Source organism: Phalangium opilio, unplaced genomic scaffold (assembly GCF_054372755.1).
Source record: "Phalangium opilio isolate 3A_F unplaced genomic scaffold, DU_Popi_V2 ptg000390l_1, whole genome shotgun sequence".
NCBI classification, from domain to species: Eukaryota; Metazoa; Arthropoda; class Arachnida; order Opiliones; family Phalangiidae; genus Phalangium; species Phalangium opilio.
In genome coordinates this window covers 7,349,886-7,369,352 of record NW_028324234.1, presented here as the reverse complement: position 1 = coordinate 7,369,352, position 19,467 = coordinate 7,349,886, and the positions used below count along the sequence as shown (strand labels likewise).

Below are 19,467 nucleotides of genomic sequence, written 5' to 3'. Positions count from 1 at the left end.
TGAGCCACGAAAGATCAGAAAATAAATGGTTATCACGTATTATGGAAAAAGTTTGACTTTTCACGCTACATCTGAGACCTCACAACACCTCTCCCGGGTGGGCTCGAACCACCAACCTTTCTATTAACAGCTGAACGCGCTAACCATTGCGCCACGGAAGCCCAAAAATTAAATGCTCGTCAGGTATTGTGGAAAAACTTTGACTTTTTACTTCACATCCTAGACCTCACAACACCGCTCCCGGATGGGCTCCAACCACCAACCTTTCGATTGACAGCCGAACGCGCTAACCATTGAGCCACGGAAGCTCAGAAATTAAATGGTTGTCACGTATTGTGGAAAAGTTTTGACTTTTTACGCTACATCTGAGACCCCACAACACCTCTTCCGGGTGGGCTCGAACCACCAACCTTTCGATTAACTGCTGAACGCGCTAACCATTGCGCCACGGAAGCCCAAAAATTAGATGCTCGTCAGATATTGTGTAAAAACCTTGACTTTTTACGTCACATCTAAGACCTCACAACACCGCTCCCGGATGGGCTCGAACCACCAACCTTTCGGTTAACAGCCGAACTCGCTAACCATTGCGCCACGGACGCCCAAAAAAAATGGTCGTCAGGTATTGCGGAAAAACTTTGGCTATTTACGTTACATTTGAGATCCAAAAACACCGCTCCCGGGTGGGCTCGAACCACCAAGCTATTGGTTAACAGCCGAACGCGCTAACCATTGAGCCACGAAAGATAAGAAAATAAATGGTTATCACGTATTATGGAAAAAGTTTGACTTTTCACGCTACATCTGAGACCTCACAACACCTCTCCCGGGTGGGCTCGAACCACCAACCTTTCGATTAACAGCTGAACGCGCTAACTATTGCGCCACGGAAGCCCAAAAATTAAATGTTCGTCAGGTATTGTGGAAAAACTCTGACATTTTACGTTACATCTGAGACATCACAACACCGCTCCCGGATTAGCAAGAACCACCAACCTACTGGTCAACAGCCGAACGCGCTAACCATTGAGCCACGGAAGCCCAAAAATTAAATGTTCGTCAGGTATTGTGGAAAAACTCCGACATTTTACGTTATATCTTAGACGTCACAACACTTCTCCCGGATGGGCTCGAACCACCAACCTTTCGATTAACAGCTGAACGCGCTAACCATTGCGCCACTGAAGCCCAAAAATTAAATTTTCGTCAGGTATTGAGGTAAAACTTTGACTTTTTACTTCACATCTGAGGCCTCACAACACCGCTCCCGGATGGGCTCGAACCACCAACCTTTCGGTTAACAGCCGAACGCGCTAACCATTGCGCCAAGGAAGCCCAAAAATGAAATGGTCGTCAGGTATTGTGGAAAAACTTTGGCTATTTACGTTACATTTGAGATCCCAAAACACCGCTCCCGGGTGGGCTTCAACCACCAACCTATTGCTTAACAGCCGAACGCGCTAACCATTGAGCCACGGAAGCTCAGAAAATAAATGGTTATCACGTATTATGGAAAAAGTTTGACTTTTCACGCTACATCTGAGACCTCACAACACCGCTCCCGGATGGGCTCGAACCACCAACCTTTCGATTAACAGCCGAACGCGCTAACATTGAGCCACGGAAGCCCAAAAATTAAATGTTCGTCAGGACAATAAATAAAAATGTACCTCGATTTTTAATAACATTTTCAAAATCGACGTTTCACGGCCAAAGAAGCATATTTTGAGTATTTCTTCACTATTTTCAAATATAACCACTGAAACCATTATTTTTATACTTTTTGCTTTAATTCAAGCAATGTAACGATATTCATTCAAAAAACTGTTAAAATTCAATTTTCAATAAGAAATCGTATTCACGGATTTTGTGTCTTGAAGAAGAAAAACCTGCGATTTTTTCGGTACTTTTTTGAATGCATTTTTTTCTGGAGAAATTTTTGACCGAATTCAGCTTAATTCCCTATAAAACACGAATTAAAAGTGATTTCATCTCCAGAAAAAAAAATTTCTCCAGAAAAAAAAGCATTCAAAAAAGTACCGAAAAAATCGCATGTTTTTCTTCTTCAAGATACAAAATCCGTGACAACGATTTCTTATTGAAAAATTTAATTTTAACAGTTTTTTGATTGAATATCGTTACATTTGCTTGAATTAAAGCAAAAAGTATAAAAATAATGGTTTAAGTGAACATATTTGAAAATAGTGAAGAAATACTCAAAGTATGCTTCTTTGGCCGTGAAACGTCGATTTTGAAAATGTTATTAAAAATCGATGTAAATTTTTAAATATTGTTCAATCGAGATGAAATCACTTTCAATGAGTGTTTTATAGGCAATTAAGCTGAATTCAGTCAAAAATTTCTCCAGAAAAAAATGCATTCAAAAGTGTACCGAAAAAATCGCATGTTTTTCTTCTTCAAGATACAAAATCCGTGACAACGATTTCTTATTGAAAAATTGAATTTTAACAGTTTGTTGAATGAATATCGTTACATTTGCTTGAATTAACGCAAAAAGTATAAAAATAATGGTTTCAGTGGTTATATTTGAAAATAGTGAAGAAATACTCAAAATATGCTTCTTTGGCCGTGAAACGTCGATTTTGAAAATGTTATTAAAAATCGAAGTACATTTTTATTTATTGTTCAATCGAGATGAAATCACTTTTAATGAGTGTTTTATAGGGAATTAAGCTGAATTCGGTCAAAAAATTCTCCAGAAAAAAATTCATTCAAAAAGTACCGAAAAAATCGCAGGTTTTTCTTCTTCAAGACACAAAATCCGTAAATACGATTTCTTACTGAAAATTGAATTTTAACAGTTTTTTGAATGAATATCGTTACATTGCTTGAATTAAAGCAAAAAGTATAAAAATAATGGTTTCAGTGAACATATTTGAAAATAGTGAAGAAATACTCAAAGTATGCTTCTTTGGCCGTGAAACGTCGATTTTGAAAATGTTATTAAAAATCGAGGTAAATTTTTAATTATTGTTCAATCGAGATGAAATCACTTTCAAAGAGTGTTTTATAGGGAATTAAGGTGAATTCGGTCAAACATTTCTCCAAAAAAAATGCATTCAAAAGTGTACCGAAAAAATCGCATGTTTTTTTTCTTCAAGATACAATATCCGTGACAACGATTTCTTATTTAAAATTGAATTTTAACAGTTTGTTGAATGAATATCGTTACATTTGCTTGAATTAACGCAAAAATTACAAAAATAATGGTTTCAGTGGTTATATTTGAAAACATTGAACAAATACTCAAAATGTTTTTCTTAGGCCGAGTTACGTCGATTTTGAAAATGTTATTAAAAATCGAGGTACATTTTTATTTATTGTTCAATCGAGATGAAATCACTTTTAATGAGTGTTTTATAGGGAATTAAGCTGAATTCGGTCAAAAATTTCTCCTGAAAAAAATGCATTCAAAAAAGTACCGAAAAAATCGCATGTTTTTCTTCTTCAAGATACAAAATCCGTGACAACGATTTCTTATTGAAAAATTTAATTTTAACAGTTTTTTGATTGAATATCGTTACATTTGCTTGAATTAAAGCAAAAAGTATAAAAATAATGCTTTCAGTGAACATATTTGAAAATAGTGAAGAAATACTCAAAGTATGCTTCTTTGGCCGTGAAACGTCGATTTTGAAAATGTTATTAAAAATCGAGGTACATTTTTATTTATTGTTCAATCGAGATGAAATCACTTTTAATGAGTGTTTTATAGGGAATTAAGCTGAATTCGGTCAAAAATTTCTCCTGAAAAAAATGCATTCAAAAAAGTACCGAAAAAATCGCGTGTTTTTCTTCTTCAAGATACAAAATCCGTGACAACGATTTCTTATTGAAAAATTTAATTTTAACAGTTTTTTGATTGAATATCGTTACATTTGCTTGAATTAAAGCAAAAAGTATAAAAATAATGCTTTCAGTGAACATATTTGAAAATAGTGAAGAAATACTCAAAGTATGCTTCTTTGGCCGTGAAACGTCGATTTTGAAAATGTTATTAAAAATCGAGGTACATTTTTATTTATTGTTCAATCGAGATGAAATCACTTTTAATGAGTGTTTTATAGGGAATTAAGCTGAATTCGGTCAAAAATTTCTCCTGAAAAAAATGCATTCAAAAAAGTACCGAAAAAATCGCATGTTTTTCTTCTTCAAGATACAAAATCCGTGACAACGATTTCTTATTGAAAAATTTAATTTTAACAGTTTTTTGATTGAATATCGTTACATTTGCTTGAATTAAAGCAAAAAGTATAAAAATAATGGTTTCAGTGAACATATTTGAAAATAGTGAAGAAATACTCAAAGTAAGCCTCTTTGGCCGTGATACGTCGATTTTGAAAATGTTATTAAAAATCGAGGTAAATTTTTAATTATTGTTCAATCGAGATGAAATCACTTTCAATGAGTGTTTTATAGGGAATTAAGCTGAATTCGGTCAAACATTTCTCCAGAAAAAAATGCATTCAAAAGTGTACCGAAAAAATCGCATGTTTTTTTTCTTCAAGATACAAAATCCGTGACAACGATTTCTTATTTAAAATTGAATTTTAACAGTTTGTTGAATGAATATCGTTACATTTGCTTGAATTAACGCAAAAATTACAAAAATAATGGTTTCAGTGGTTATATTTGAAAACAGTGAACAAATACTCAAAATGTTTTCCTTAGGCCGAGTTACGTCGATTTTGAAAATGTTATTAAAAATCGAGGTACATTTTTATTTATTGTTCAATCGAGATGAAATCACTTTCAATGAGTGTTTTATAGGGAATTAAGCTGAATTCGGTCAAAAATTTCTCCAGAAAAAAATTCATTTAAAAAAGTACCGAAAAAATCGCAGGTTTTTCTTCTTCAAGACACAAAATCCGTGAATACGATTTCTTACTGAAAATTGAATTTTAACAGTTTTTTGAATGAATATCGTTACATTGCTTGAATTAAAGCAAAAAGTATAAAAATAATGGTTTCAGTGAACATATTTGAAAATAGTGAAGAAATACTCAAAGTATGCTTCTTTGGCCGTGAAACGTCGATTTTGAAAATGTTATTAAAAATCGAGGTAAATTTTTAATTATTGTTCAATCAAGATGAAATCACTTTCAAAGAGTGTTTTATAGGGAATTAAGCTGAATTCGGTCAAACATTTCTCCAGAAAAAAATGCATTCAAAAGTGTACCGAAAAAATCGCATGTTTTTTTCTTCAAGATACAATATCCGTGACAACGATTTCTTATTGAAAATTGAATTTTAACAGTTTTTTGAATGAATATCGTTAAATTGCTTGAATTAAAGCAAAAAGTATAAAAATAATGGTTTCAGTGGTTATATTTGAAAATAGTGAAGAAATACTCAAAATATGCTTCTTTGGCCGTGAAACGTCGATTTTGAAAATGTTATTAAAAATCGAGGTACATTTTTATTTATTGTTCAATCGAGATGAAATCACTTTTAATGAGTGTTTTATAGGGAATTAAGCTGAATTCGGTCAAAAATTTCTCCTGAAAAAAATGCATTCAAAAAAGTACCGAAAAAATCGCATGTTTTTCTTCTTCAAGATACAAAATCCGTGACAACGATTTCTTATTGAAAAATTTAATTTTAACAGTTTTTTGATTGAATATCGTTACATTTGCTTGAATTAAAGCAAAAAGTATAAAAATAATGCTTTCAGTGAACATATTTGAAAATAGTGAAGAAATACTCAAAGTATGCTTCTTTGGCCGTGAAACGTCGATTTTGAAAATGTTATTAAAAATCGATGTAAATTTTTAAATATTGTTCAATCGAGATGAAATCACTTTCAATGAGTGTTTTATAGGCAATTAAGCTCAATTCAGTCAAACATTTCTCCAGAAAAAAATGCATTCAAAAGTGTACCGAAAAAATCGCATGTTTTTTTTCTTCAAGATACAAAATCCGTGACGATTTCTTATTTAAAATTGAATTTTAAGAGTTTGTTGAATGAATATCGTTACATTTGCTTGAATTAACGCAAAAATTACAAAAATAATGGTTTCAGTGGTTATATTTGAAAACAGTGAACAAATACTCAAAATGTTTTTCTTAGGCCGAGTTACGTCGATTTTGAAAATGTTATTAAAAATCGAGGTACATTTTTATTTATTGTTCAATCGAGATGAAATCACTTTTAATGAGTGTTTTATAGGGAATTAAGCTGAATTCGGTCAAAAATTTCTCCAGAAAAAAATGCATTCAAAAAAGTACCGAAAAAATCGCATGTTTTTCTTCTTCAAGATACAAATTCCGTGACAACGATTTCTTATTGAAAAATTTAATTTTAACAGTTTTTTGATTGAATATCGTTACATTTGCTTGAATTAAAGCAAAAAGTATAAAAATAATGGTTTCAGTGAACATATTTGAAAATAGTGAAGAAATACTCAAAGTAAGCTTCTTTGGCCGTGAAACGTCGATTTTGAAAATGTTATTAAAAATCGAGGTAAATTTTTAATTATTGTTCAATCGAGATGAAATCACTTTCAATGAGTGTTTTATAGGGAATTAAGCTGAATTCGGTCAAACATTTCTCCAGAAAAAAATGCATTCAAAAGTGTACCGAAAAAATCGCATGTTTTTTTTCTTCAAGATACAAAATCCGTGACAACGATTTCTTATTTAAAATTGAATTTTAAGAGTTTGTTGAATGAATATCGTTACATTTGCTTGAATTAACGCAAAAATTACAAAAATAATGGTTTCAGTGGTTATATTTGAAAACAGTGAACAAATACTCAAAATGTTTTCCTTAGGCCGAGTTACGTCGATTTTGAAAATGTTATTAAAAATCGAGGTACATTTTTATTTATTGTTCAATCGAGATGAAATCACTTTCAATGAGTGTTTTATAGGGAATTAAGCTGAATTCGGTCAAAAATTTCTCCAGAAAAAAATTCATTTAAAAAAGTACCGAAAAAATCGCAGGTTTTTCTTCTTCAAGACACAAAATCCGTGAATACGATTTCTTACTGAAAATTGAATTTTAACAGTTTTTTGAATGAATATCGTTACATTGCTTGAATTAAAGCAAAAAGTATAAAAATAATGGTTTCAGTGAACATATTTGAAAATAGTGAAGAAATACTCAAAGTATGCTTCTTTGGCCGTGAAACGTCGATTTTGAAAATGTTATTAAAAATCGAGGTAAATTTTTAATTATTGTTCAATCAAGATGAAATCACTTTCAAAGAGTGTTTTATAGGGAATTAAGCTGAATTAGGTCCAAAATTTCTCCAGAAAAAAATGCATTCAAAAGTGTACCGAAAAAATCGCATGTTTTTTTCTTCAAGATACAAAATCCGTGACAACGATTTCTTATTGAAAATTGAATTTTAACAGTTTGTTGAATGAATATCGTTACATTTGCTTGAAGTAAAACAAAAAGTATAAAAATAATGGTTTCAGTGAACATATTTGAAAATAGTGAAGAAATACTCAAAGTATGCATCTTTGGCCGTGAAACGTCGATTTTGAAAATGTTATTAAAAATCGAGGTAAATTTTTAATTATTGTTCAATCGAGATGAAATCACTTTCAATGAGTGCTTTATAGGGAATCAAGCTGAATTCGGTCAAACATTTCTCCAGAAAAAATGCATTCAAAAGTGTACCGAAAAGATCGCATGTTTTTTTTCTTCAAGATACAAAATCCGTGACAACGATTTCTTATTTAAAATTGAATTTTAACAGTTTGTTGAATGAATATCGTTACATTTGCTTGAATTAACGCAAAAATTACAAAAATAATGGTTTCAGTGGTTATATTTGAAAACAGTGAACAAATACTCAAAATGTTTTTCTTAGGCCGAGTTACGTCGATTTTGAAAATGTTATTAAAAATCGAGGTACATTTTTATTTATTGTTCAATCGAGATGAAATCACTTTTAATGAGTGTTTTATAGGGAATTAAGCTGAATTCGGTCAAAAATTTCTCCTGAAAAAAATGCATTCAAAAAAGTACCGAAAAAATCGCATGTTTTTCTTCTTCAAGATACAAAATCCGTGACAACGATTTCTTATTGAAAAATTTAATTTTAACAGTTTTTTGATTGAATATCGTTACATTTGCTTGAATTAAAGCAAAAAGTATAAAAATAATGGTTTCAGTGAACATATTTGAAAATAGTGAAGAATTACTCAAAATATGCTTCTTTGGCCGTGAAACGTCGATTTTGAAAATGTTATTAAAAATCGAGGTACATTTTTATTTATTGTTCAATCGAGATGAAATCACTTTTAATGAGTGTTTTATAGGAAATTAAGCTGAATTCGGTCAACAATTTCTCCAGAAAAAAATGCATTCAAAAAAGTACCGAAAAAATCGTATGTTTTTCTTCTTCAAGATACAAATTCCGTGACAACGATTTCTTATTGAAAAATTTAATTTTAACAGTTTTTTGATTGAATATCGTTACATTTGCTTGAATTAAAGCAAAAAGTATAAAAATAATGGTTTCAGTGAACATATTTGAAAATAGTGAAGAAATACTCAAAGTAAGCTTCTTTGGCCGTGAAACGTCGATTTTGAAAATGTTATTAAAAATCGAGGTAAATTTTTAATTATTGTTCAATCGAGATGAAATCACTTTCAATGAGTGTTTTATAGGGAATTAAGCTGAATTCGGTCAAACATTTCTCCAGAAAAAAATGCATTCAAAAGTGTACCGAAAAGATCGCATGTTTTTTTTCTTCAAGATACAAAATCCGTGACAACGATTTCTTATTTAAAATTGAATTTTAACAGTTTGTTGAATGAATATCGTTAAATTTGCTTGAATTAACGCAAAAATTACAAAAATAATGGTTTCAGTGAACATATTTGAAAATAGTGAAGAAATACTCAAAGTAATCTTCTTTGGCCGTGAAACGTCGATTTTGAAAATGTTATTAAAAATCGAGGTACATTTTTATTTATTGTTCAATCGAGATGAAATCACTTTTAATGAGTGTTTTATAGGGAATTTAGCTGAATTCGGTCAAAAATTTCTCCAGAAAAAAATGCATTCAAAAGTGTACCGAAAAAATCGCATGTTTTTTTCTTCAAGATACAAAATCCGTGACAACGATTTCTTATTGAAAATTGAATTTTAACAGTTTGTTGAATGAATATCGTTACATTTGCTTGAAGTAAAACAAAAAGTATAAAAATAATGGTTTCAGTGAACATATTTGAAAATAGTGAAGAAATACTCAAAGTATGCATCTTTGGCCGTGAAACGTCGATTTTGAAAATGTTATTAAAAATCGAGGTAAATTTTTAATTATTGTTCAATCGAGATGAAATCACTTTCAATGAGTGTTTTATAGGGAATTAAGCTGAATTCGGTCAAACATTTCTCCAGAAAAAAATGCATTCAAAAGTGTACCGAAAAAATCGCATGTTTTTTTTCTTCAAGATACAATATCCGTGACAACGATTTCTTATTGAAAATTGAATTTTAACAGTTTTTTGAATGAATATCGTTATATTTGCTTGAATTAAAGCAAAAAGTATAAAAATAATGGTTTCAGTGGTTATTTTTGAAAATAGTGAAGAAATACTCAAAATATGCTTCTTTGGCCGTGAAACGTCGATTTTGAAAATGTTATTAAAAATCGAGGTACATTTTTATTTATTGTTCAATCGAGATGAAATCACTTTTAATGAGTGTTTTATAGGGAATTAAGCTGAATTCGGTCAACAATTTCTCCAGAAAAAAATGCATTCAAAAAAGTACCGAAAAAATCGTATGTTTTTCTTCTTCAAGATACAAATTCCGTGACAACGATTTCTTATTGAAAAATTTAATTTTAACAGTTTTTTGATTGAATATCGTTACATTTGCTTGAATTAAAGCAAAAAGTATAAAAATAATGGATTCAGTGAACATATTTGAAAATAGTGAAGAAATACTCAAAGTAAGCTTCTTTGGCCGTGAAACGTCGATTTTGAAAATGTTATTAAAAATCGAGGTAAATTTTTAATTATTGTTCAATCGAGATGAAATCACTTTCAATGAGTGTTTTATAGGGAATTAAGCTGAATTCGGTCAAACATTTCTCCAGAAAAAAATGCATTCAAAAGTGTACCGAAAAGATCGCATGTTTTTTTTCTTCAAGATACAAAATCCGTGACAACGATTTCTTATTTAAAATTGAATTTTAACAGTTTGTTGAATGAATATCGTTACATTTGCTTGAATTAACGCAAAAATTACAAAAATAATGGTTTCAGTGGTTATATTTAAAAACAGGGAACAAATACTCAAAATGTTTTCCTTAGGCCGAGTTACGTCGATTTTGAAAATGTTATTAAAAATCGAGGTACATTTTTATTTATTGTTCAATCGAGATGAAATTACTTTCAATGAGTGTTTTATAGGGAATTAAGCTGAATTCGGTCAAAAATTTCTCCAGAAAAAAATTCATTCAAAAAAGTACCGAAAAAATCGCATGTTTTTTTTCTTCAAGACACAAAATCCGTGAATACGATTTCTTACTGAAAATTGAATTTTAACAGTTTTTTGAATGAATATCGTTACATTGCTTGAATTAAAGCAAAAAGTATAAAAATAATGGTTTCAGTGAACATATTTGAAAATAGTGAAGAAATACTCAAAATATGCTTCTTTGGCCGTGAAACGTCGATTTTGAAAATGTTATTAAAAATCGAGGTAAATTTTTAATTATTGTTCAATCGAGATGAAATCACTTTTAATGAGTGTTTTATAGGGAATTAAGCTGAATTCGGTCAAAAATTTCTCCTGAAAAAAATGCATTCAAAAAAGTACCGAAAAAATCGCATGTTTTTCTTCTTCAAGATACAAAATCCGTGACAACGATTTCTTATTGAAAAATTTAATTTTAACAGTTTTTTGATTGAATATCGTTACATTTGCTTGAATTAAAGCAAAAAGTATAAAAATAATGCTTTCAGTGAACATATTTGAAAATAGTGAAGAAATACTCAAAGTATGCTTCTTTGGCCGTGAAACGTCGATTTTGAAAATGTTATTAAAAATCGAGGTAAATTTTTAATTATTGTTCAATCGAGATGAAATCACTTTCAATGAGTGTTTTATAGGGAATTGAGCTGAATTCGGTCAAATATTTCTCCAGAAAAAAATTCATTCAAAAAAGTACCGAAAAAATCGCAGGTTTTTCTTCTTCAAGACACAAAATCCGTGAATACGATTTCTTATTGAAAATTGAATTTTAACAGTTTTTTGAATGAATATCGTTACATTGCTTGAATTAAAGCAAAAAGTATAAAAATAATGGTTTCAGTGGTTATATTTGAAAATAGTGAAGAAATACTCAAAATATGCTTCTTTGGCCGTGAAACGTCGATTTGGAAAATGTTATTAAAAATCGAGGTACATTTTTATTTATTGTTCAATCGAGATGAAATCACTTTTAATGAGTGTTTTATAGGGAATTAAGCTGAATTCGGTCAAAAATTTCTCCTGAAAAAAATGCATTCAAAAAAGTACCGAAAAAATCGCATGTTTTTCTTCTTCAATATACAAAATCCGTGACAACGATTTCTTATTGAAAAATTTAATTTTAACAGTTTTTTGATTGAATATCGTTACATTTGCTTGAATTAAAGCAAAAAGTATAAAAATAATGCTTTCAGTGAACATATTTGAAAATAGTGAAGAAATACTCAAAGTATGCTTCTTTGGCCGTGAAACGTCGATTTTGAAAATGTTATTAAAAATCGAGGTAAATTTTTAATTATTGTTCAATCGAGATGAAATCACTTTCAATGAGTGTTTTATAGGGAATTAAGCTGAATTCGGTCAAAAATTTCTCCAGAAAAAAATTCATTCAAAAAAGTACCGAAAAAATCGCAGGTTTTTCTTCTTCAAGACACAAAATCCGTGAATACGATTTCTTATTGAAAATTGAATTTTAACAGTTTTTTGAATGAATATCGTTACATTGCTTGAATTAAAGCAAAAAGTATAAAAATAATGGTTTCAGTGGTTATATTTGAAAATAGTGAAGAAATACTCAAAATATGCTTCTTTGGCCGTGAAACGTCGATTTGGAAAATGTTATTAAAAATCGAGGTACATTTTTATTTATTGTTCAATCGAGATGAAATCACTTTTAATGAGTGTTTTATAGGGAATTAAGCTGAATTCGGTCAAAAATTTCTCCTGAAAAAAATGCATTCAAAAAAGTACCGAAAAAATCGCATGTTTTTCTTCTTCAATATACAAAATCCGTGACAACGATTTCTTATTGAAAAATATAATTTTTTACAGTTTTTTGATTGAATATCGTTACATTTGCTTGAATTAAAGCAAAAAGTATAAAAATAATGCTTTCAGTGAACATATTTGAAAATAGTGAAGAAATACTCAAAGTATGCTTCTTTGGCCGTGAAACGTCGATTTTGAAAATGTTATTAAAAATCGAGGTAAATTTTTAATTATTGTTCAATCGAGATGAAATCACTTTCAATGAGTGTTTTATAGGGAATTAAGCTGAATTCGGTCAAAAATTTCTCCAGAAAAAAATGCATTCAAAAGTGTACCGAAAAAATCGCATGTTTTTTTTCTTCAAGATACAAAATCCGTGACAACGATTTCTTATTTAAAATTGAATTTTAAGAGTTTGTTGAATGAATATCGTTACATTTGCTTGAATTAACGCAAAAATTACAAAAATAATGGTTTCAGTGGTTATATTTGAAAACAGTGAACAAATACTCAAAATGTTTTTCTTAGGCCGAGTTACGTCGATTTTGAAAATGCTATTAAAAATCGAGGTACATTTTTATTTATTGTTCAATCGAGATGAAATCACTTTCAATGAGTGTTTTATAGGGAATTAAGCTGAATTCGGTCAAAAATTTCTCCAGAAAAAAGTGCATTCAAAAAAGTACCGAAAAAATCGCATGTTTTTCTTCTTTAAGATACAAAATCCGTGACAACGATTTCTTATTGAAAAATTGAATTTTAACAGTTTTTTGAATGAATATCGTTACATTTGCTTGAATTAAAGCAAAAAGTATAAAAATAATTGTTTCAGTGAATATATTTGTAAATAGTGAACAAATACTCAAAATGTTTTTCTTAGGCCGAGTTACGTCGATTTTGAAAATGTTATTAAAAATCGAGGTACATTTTTATTTATTGTTCAATCGAGATGAAATCACTTTTAATGAGTGTTTTATTGGGAATTAAGCTGAATTCGGTCAAAAATTTCTCCAGAAAAAAGTGCATTCAAAAAAGTACCGAAAAAATCGCATGTTTTTTATCTTCAAGATACAAAATCCGTGACAACGATTTCTTATTTAAAATTGAATTTTAACAGTTTGTTGAATGAATATCGTTACATTTGCTTGCATTAAAGCAAAAAGTATAAAAAAATGGTTAGAGATCCCACAACACCGCTCCCGGGTGGGCTCGAACCACCAGCCTTTCGGTTAACAGCCGAACGCGCTAACCATTGCGCCACGGACGCCCAAAAATTAAATGGTCGTCAGGTATTGTGGAAAAACTTTGGCTATTTACGTTACATTTGAGATCCCAAAACACCGCTCCCGGATGGGCTCGAACCACCAACCTTTCGATTAACAGCCGAACGCGCTAACATTGAGCCACGGAAGCCCAAAAATTAAATGTTCGTCAGGACAATAAATAAAAATGTACCTCGATTTTTAATAACATTTTCAAAATCGACGTTTCACGGCCAAAGAAGCATATTTTGAGTATTTCTACACTATTTTCAAATATAACCACTGAAACCATTATTTTTATACTTTTTGCTTTAATTCAAGCAATGTAACGATATTCATTCAAAAAACTGTTAAAATTCAATTTTCAATAAGAAATCGTATTCACGGATTTTGTGTCTTGAAGAAGAAAAACCTGCGATTTTTTCGGTACTTTTTTGAATGCATTTTTTTTGGAGAAATTTTTGACCGAATTCAGCTTAATTCCAATAAAACACTCATTAAAAGTGATTTCATCTCGATTGAACAATAAATAAAAATGTACCTCGATTTTTAATAACATTTTCAAAATCAACGTAACTCGGCCTAAGATATGGCCGTTGCCGAGAGTGCTAGTTAAAAATTCGAATTTAAATTAAGTGAGACAAATTAACCTTCATCTTTATAACCTTGACTTTTTACGTCACATCCGAGACCTCACAACACCGCTCCGGGATGGGGTCGAACCACCAACCTATTGGTTAACAGCCGAACGCGCTAACCATTGAGCCACGGAAGCTCAGAAATTAAATGGTTGTCAGGTATTGTGGAAAACCTTGACTTTTTACGTCACATCTGAGACCTCACAACACCGCTCCCGGATGGGCTCGAACCACCAACCTATTGGTTAACAGCCGAACGCGCTAACCATTGCGCCACGGAAGCCCAAAAGTTAAATGCTCGTTAGGTATTGTGTAAAAACCTTGACTTTTTACGTCACATCTGAGACCTCACAACACCGCTCCCGGATGGGCTCGAACCACCAACCTATTGGTTAACAGCCGAACGCGCTAACCATTGCGCCACGGAAGCCCAAAAGTTAAATGCTCGTCAGGTATTATGTAAAAACCTTGACTTTTTACGTCACATCTGAGACCTCACAACACCGCTCCCGGATGGGGTCGAACCACCAACCTATTGGTTAACAGCCGAACGCGCTAACCATTGCGCCACGGAAGCCCAAAAATTAAATGGTCGTCATTTATTGTGCAAAAACTTTGGCTTTCTACGTTACATTTCAGATCCCACAACACCGCTCCCGGGTGGGCTCGAACCACCAACCTTTCGATTAACAGCTGAACGCGCTAACCATTGCGCCACGGGAGCCCAAAAATTAAATGCTCGTCAGGTATTGTGTAAAAACCTTGACTTTTTACGTCACATCTGAGACCTCACAACACCGCTCCCGGATGGGCTCGAACCACCAACCTATTGGTTAACAGCCGAACGCGCTAAACATAGCGCCACGGAAGCCCAAAAGTTAAATGCTCGTCAGGTATTGTGTAAAAACCTTGACTTTTTACGTCACATCTGAGACCTCAAAACACCGCTCCCGGATGGGCTCGAACCACCAACCTATTGGTTAACAGCCGAACGCGCTAACCATTGCGCCACGGAAGCCCAAAAGTTAAATGCTCGTCAGGTATTGTGTAAAAACCTTGACTTTTTACGTCAAATCTGAGACCTCAAAACACCGCTCCCGGATGGGGTCGAACCACCAACCTATTGGTTAACAGCCGAACGCGCTAACCATTGCGCCACGGAAGCCCAAAAATTAAATGGTCGTCATTTATTGTGCAAAAACTTTGGCTTTCTACGTTACATTTGAGATCCCACAACACCGCTCCCGGGTGGGCTCGAACCACCAACCTATTGGTTAACAGCCGTACGCGCTAACCATTGAGCCACGGAAGCTCAGAAATTAAATGGTTGTCAGGTATTGTGGAAAAACTTTGGCTTTCTACGTTACATTTGAGATCACACAACACCGCTCCCGGGTGGGCTCGAACCACCAACCTATTGGTTAACAGCCGAACGCGCTAACCATTGCGCCACGGAAGCCCAAAAGCTAAATGCTCGTCAGGTATTGTGCAAAAAACTTGACTTTTTACGTCACATCTGAGACCTCACAACACCGCTCCCGGATGGGCTCGAACCACCAACCTATTGGTTAACAGCCGAACGCGCTAACCATTGAGCCACGGAAGCTCTGAAATTAAACGGTTGTCAGGTATTGTGGAAAAACTTTGGCTTTTTACTTCACATCTTAGACCTCACAACACCGCTCCCGGATGGGCTCGAACCACCAACCTTTCGGTTAACAGCCGAACGCGCTAACCATTGCGCCACGGACGCCCAAAAAAAAATGGTCGTCAGGTATTGCGGCAAAACTTTGGCTATTTACGTTACATTTGAGATCCAAAAACACCGCTCCCGGGTGGGCTCGAACCACCAAGCTATTGGTTAACAGCCGAACGCGCTAACCATTGAGCCACGAAAGATCAGAAAATAAATGGTTATCACGTATTATTGAAAAAGTTTGACTTTTCACGCTACATCTGAGACCTCACAACACCTCTCCCGGGTGGGCTTGAACCACCAACCTTTCGATTAACAGCTGAACGCGCTAACCATTGCGCCACGGAAGCCCAAAAATTAAATGCTCGTCAGGTATTGTGGAAAAACTCTGACATTTTACGTTACATCTGAGACGTCACAACACCGCTCCCGGGAGGGCTCGAACCACTAACCTTTCGGTTAACAGCTGAACGCGCTGACCATTGCGCCACTGAAGCTCAGAAATTAAATGGTTGTCACGTATTGTGGAAAAGTTTTGACTTTTTACGCTACATCTGAGACCCCACATCACCTCTTCCGGGTGGGCTCGAACCACCAACCTTTCGATTAACAGCTGAACGCGCTAACCATTGCGCCAAGGAAGCCCAAAAATTAAATAATCGTCAGGTATTGTGGAAAAACTCAGACATTTTACGTTACATCTGAGACATCACAACACCGCTCCCGGATGGGCTAGAACCACCAACCTATTGGTTAACAGCCGAACGCGCTAACCATTGAGCCACGGAAGCTCAGAAATTAAATGGTTGTCAGGTATTGTTGAAAAGTTACGACTTTTCACGCTACATCTGAGACCCCACAAAACCTCTCTCGTTTGGGCTCGAACCACCAACCTTTCGGTTAACAGCTGAACGCGCTGACCATTGAGCCACGGGAGCTCAGAAATTAAACGGTTGTCAGGTATTGTGGAAAAACTTTGGCTTTCTACGTTACATTTGAGACCCCACAACACCTCTCCCGGGTGGGCTCGAACCACCAACCTTTCGATTAACAGCTGAACGCGCTAACCATTGCGCCACGGAAGCCCAAAAATTAGATGCTCGTCAGATATTGTGTAAAAACCTTGACTTTTTACGTCACATCTAAGACCTCACAACACCGCTCCCGGATGGGCTCGAACCACCAACCTATTGGTTAACAGCCGAACGCGCTAACCATTGCGCCACGGACGCCCAATAATTAAATGGTTGTCAGGTATTGTTGAAAAGTTACGACTTTTCACGCTACTTCTGAGACCCCACAAATCCTCTCTCGTTTGGGCTCGAACCACCAACCTATTGCTTAACAGCTGAACGCGCTAACCATTGAGCCACGGAAGCTCACAAATTAAACGGTTGTCAGGTATTGTGGAAAGACTTTGGCTTTCTACGTTACATTTGAGACCCCACAACACCTCTCCCGGGTGGGCTCGAACCACCAACCTTTCGGTTAACAGCTGAACGCGCTAAACATTGCGCCACTGAGGCCCAAAAATTAAATGGTCGTCAGGTATTGTGGAAAAACTTTGGCTATTTACGTTACATTTGAGATCCCAAAACACCGCTCCCGGGTGGGCTCGAACCACCAACCTATTGGTTAACAGCCGAATGCGCTAACCATTGAGCCACGGAAGCTCAGAAAATTAGATGCTCGTCAGATATTGTGTAAAAACCTTGACTTTTTACGTCACATCTAAGACCTCAAAACACCGCTCCCGGATGGGCTCGAACCACCAACCTATTGGTTAACAGCTGAACGCGGTAACCATTGTGCCACGGAAGCCCAAAAATTAAATGCTCGTCAGGTATTGTGTAAAAACCTTGACTTTTTACGTCACATCTAAGACCTCAAAACACCGCTCCCGGATGGGCTCGAACCACCAACCTATTGGTTAACAGCCGAACGCGCTAACCATTGCGCCACGGAAGAACAAAAATTAAATGGTCGTCAGGTATTGTGGAAAAACTTTGGCTTTCTACGTTACACTTGAGATCACACAACACCGCTCCCGGGTGGGCTCGAACCACCAAACTATTGGTTAACAGCTGAACGCGCTAACCATTGAGCCACGGAAGCTCAGAAATTAAACGGTTGTCAGGTATTGTGGAAAAACTTTGGCTTTTTACTTCACATCTGAGACCTCACAACACCGCTCCCGGATGGGCTCGAACCACCAACCTTTCGGTTAACAGCCGAACGCGCTAACCATTGCGCCACGGACGCCCAAAAAAAATGGTCGTCAGGTATTGCGGCAAAACTTTGGCTATTTACGTTACATTTGAGATCCAAAAACAACGCTCCCGGGTGGGCTCGAACCACCAAGCTATTGGTTAACAGCCGAACGCGCTAACCATTGAGCCACGAAAGATCAGAAAATAAATGGTTATCACGTATTATGGAAAAAGTTTGACTTTTCACGCTACATCTGAGACCTCACAACACCTCTCCCGGGTGGGCTTGAACCACCAACCTTTCGATTAACAGCTGAACGCGCTAACCATTGCGCCACGGAAGCCCAAAAATTAAATGCTCGTCAGGTATTGTGGAAAAACTCTGACATTTTACGTTACATCTGAGACGTCACAACACCGCTCCCGGGAGGGCTCGAACCACCAACCTTTCGGTTAACAGCTGAACGCGCTGACCATTGCGCCACTGAAGCTCAGAAATTAAATGGTTGTCACATATTGTGGAAAAGTTTTGACTTTTTACGCTACATCTGAGACCCCACATCACCTCTTCCGGGTGGGCTCGAACCACCAACCTTTCGATTAACAGCTGAACGCGCTAACCATTGCGCCAAGGAAGCCCAAAAATTAAATGTTCGTCAGGTATTGTGGAAAAACTCAGACATTTTACGTTACATCTGAGACATCACAACACCGCTCCCGGATGGGCTAGAACCACCAACCTATTGGTTAACAGCCGAACGCACTAACCATTGAGCCACGGAAGCTCAGAAATTAAATGGTTGTCAGGTATTGTTGAAAAGTTACGACTTTTCACGCTACATCTGAGACCCCACAAAACCTCTCTCGTTTGGGCTCGAACCACCAACCTTTCGGTTAACAGCTGAACGCGCTGACCATTGAGCCACGGGAGCTCAGAAATTAAACGGTTGTCAGGTATTGTGGAAAAACTTTGGCTTTCTACGTTACATTTGAGACCCCACAACACCTCTCCCGGGTGGGCTCGAACCACCAACCTTTCGATTAACAGCTGAACGCGCTAACCATTGCGCCACGGAAGCCCAAAAATTAGATGCTCGTCAGATATTGTGTAAAAACCTTGACTTTTTACGTCACATCTAAGACCTCACAACACCGCTCCCGGATGGGCTCGAACCACCAACCTATTAGTTAACAGCCGAACGCGCTAACCATTGCGCCACGGACGCCCAATAATTAAATGGTTGTCAGGTATTGTTGAAAAGTTACGACTTTTCACGCTACTTCTGAGACCCCACAAATCCTCTCTCGTTTGGGCTCGAACCACCAACCTATTGCTTAACAGCTGAACGCGCTAACCATTGAGCCACGGAAGCTCAGAAATTAAACGGTTGTCAGGTATTGTGGAAAGACTTTGGATTTCTACGTTAC

General features: G+C 35.0%; 1 non-coding gene across 1 annotated transcript; it reads right to left on the bottom strand.

Moving 5' to 3' along the window:
- Positions 1–235: 235 nt before the first annotated feature.
- TRNAD-GUC (transfer RNA aspartic acid (anticodon GUC)) lies at positions 236–308 on the bottom strand. Its single transcript has one exon. It is a non-coding gene; the product is annotated as a tRNA-Asp (tRNA).
- Between the last annotated feature and the right edge of the window lie 19,159 nt (positions 309–19,467).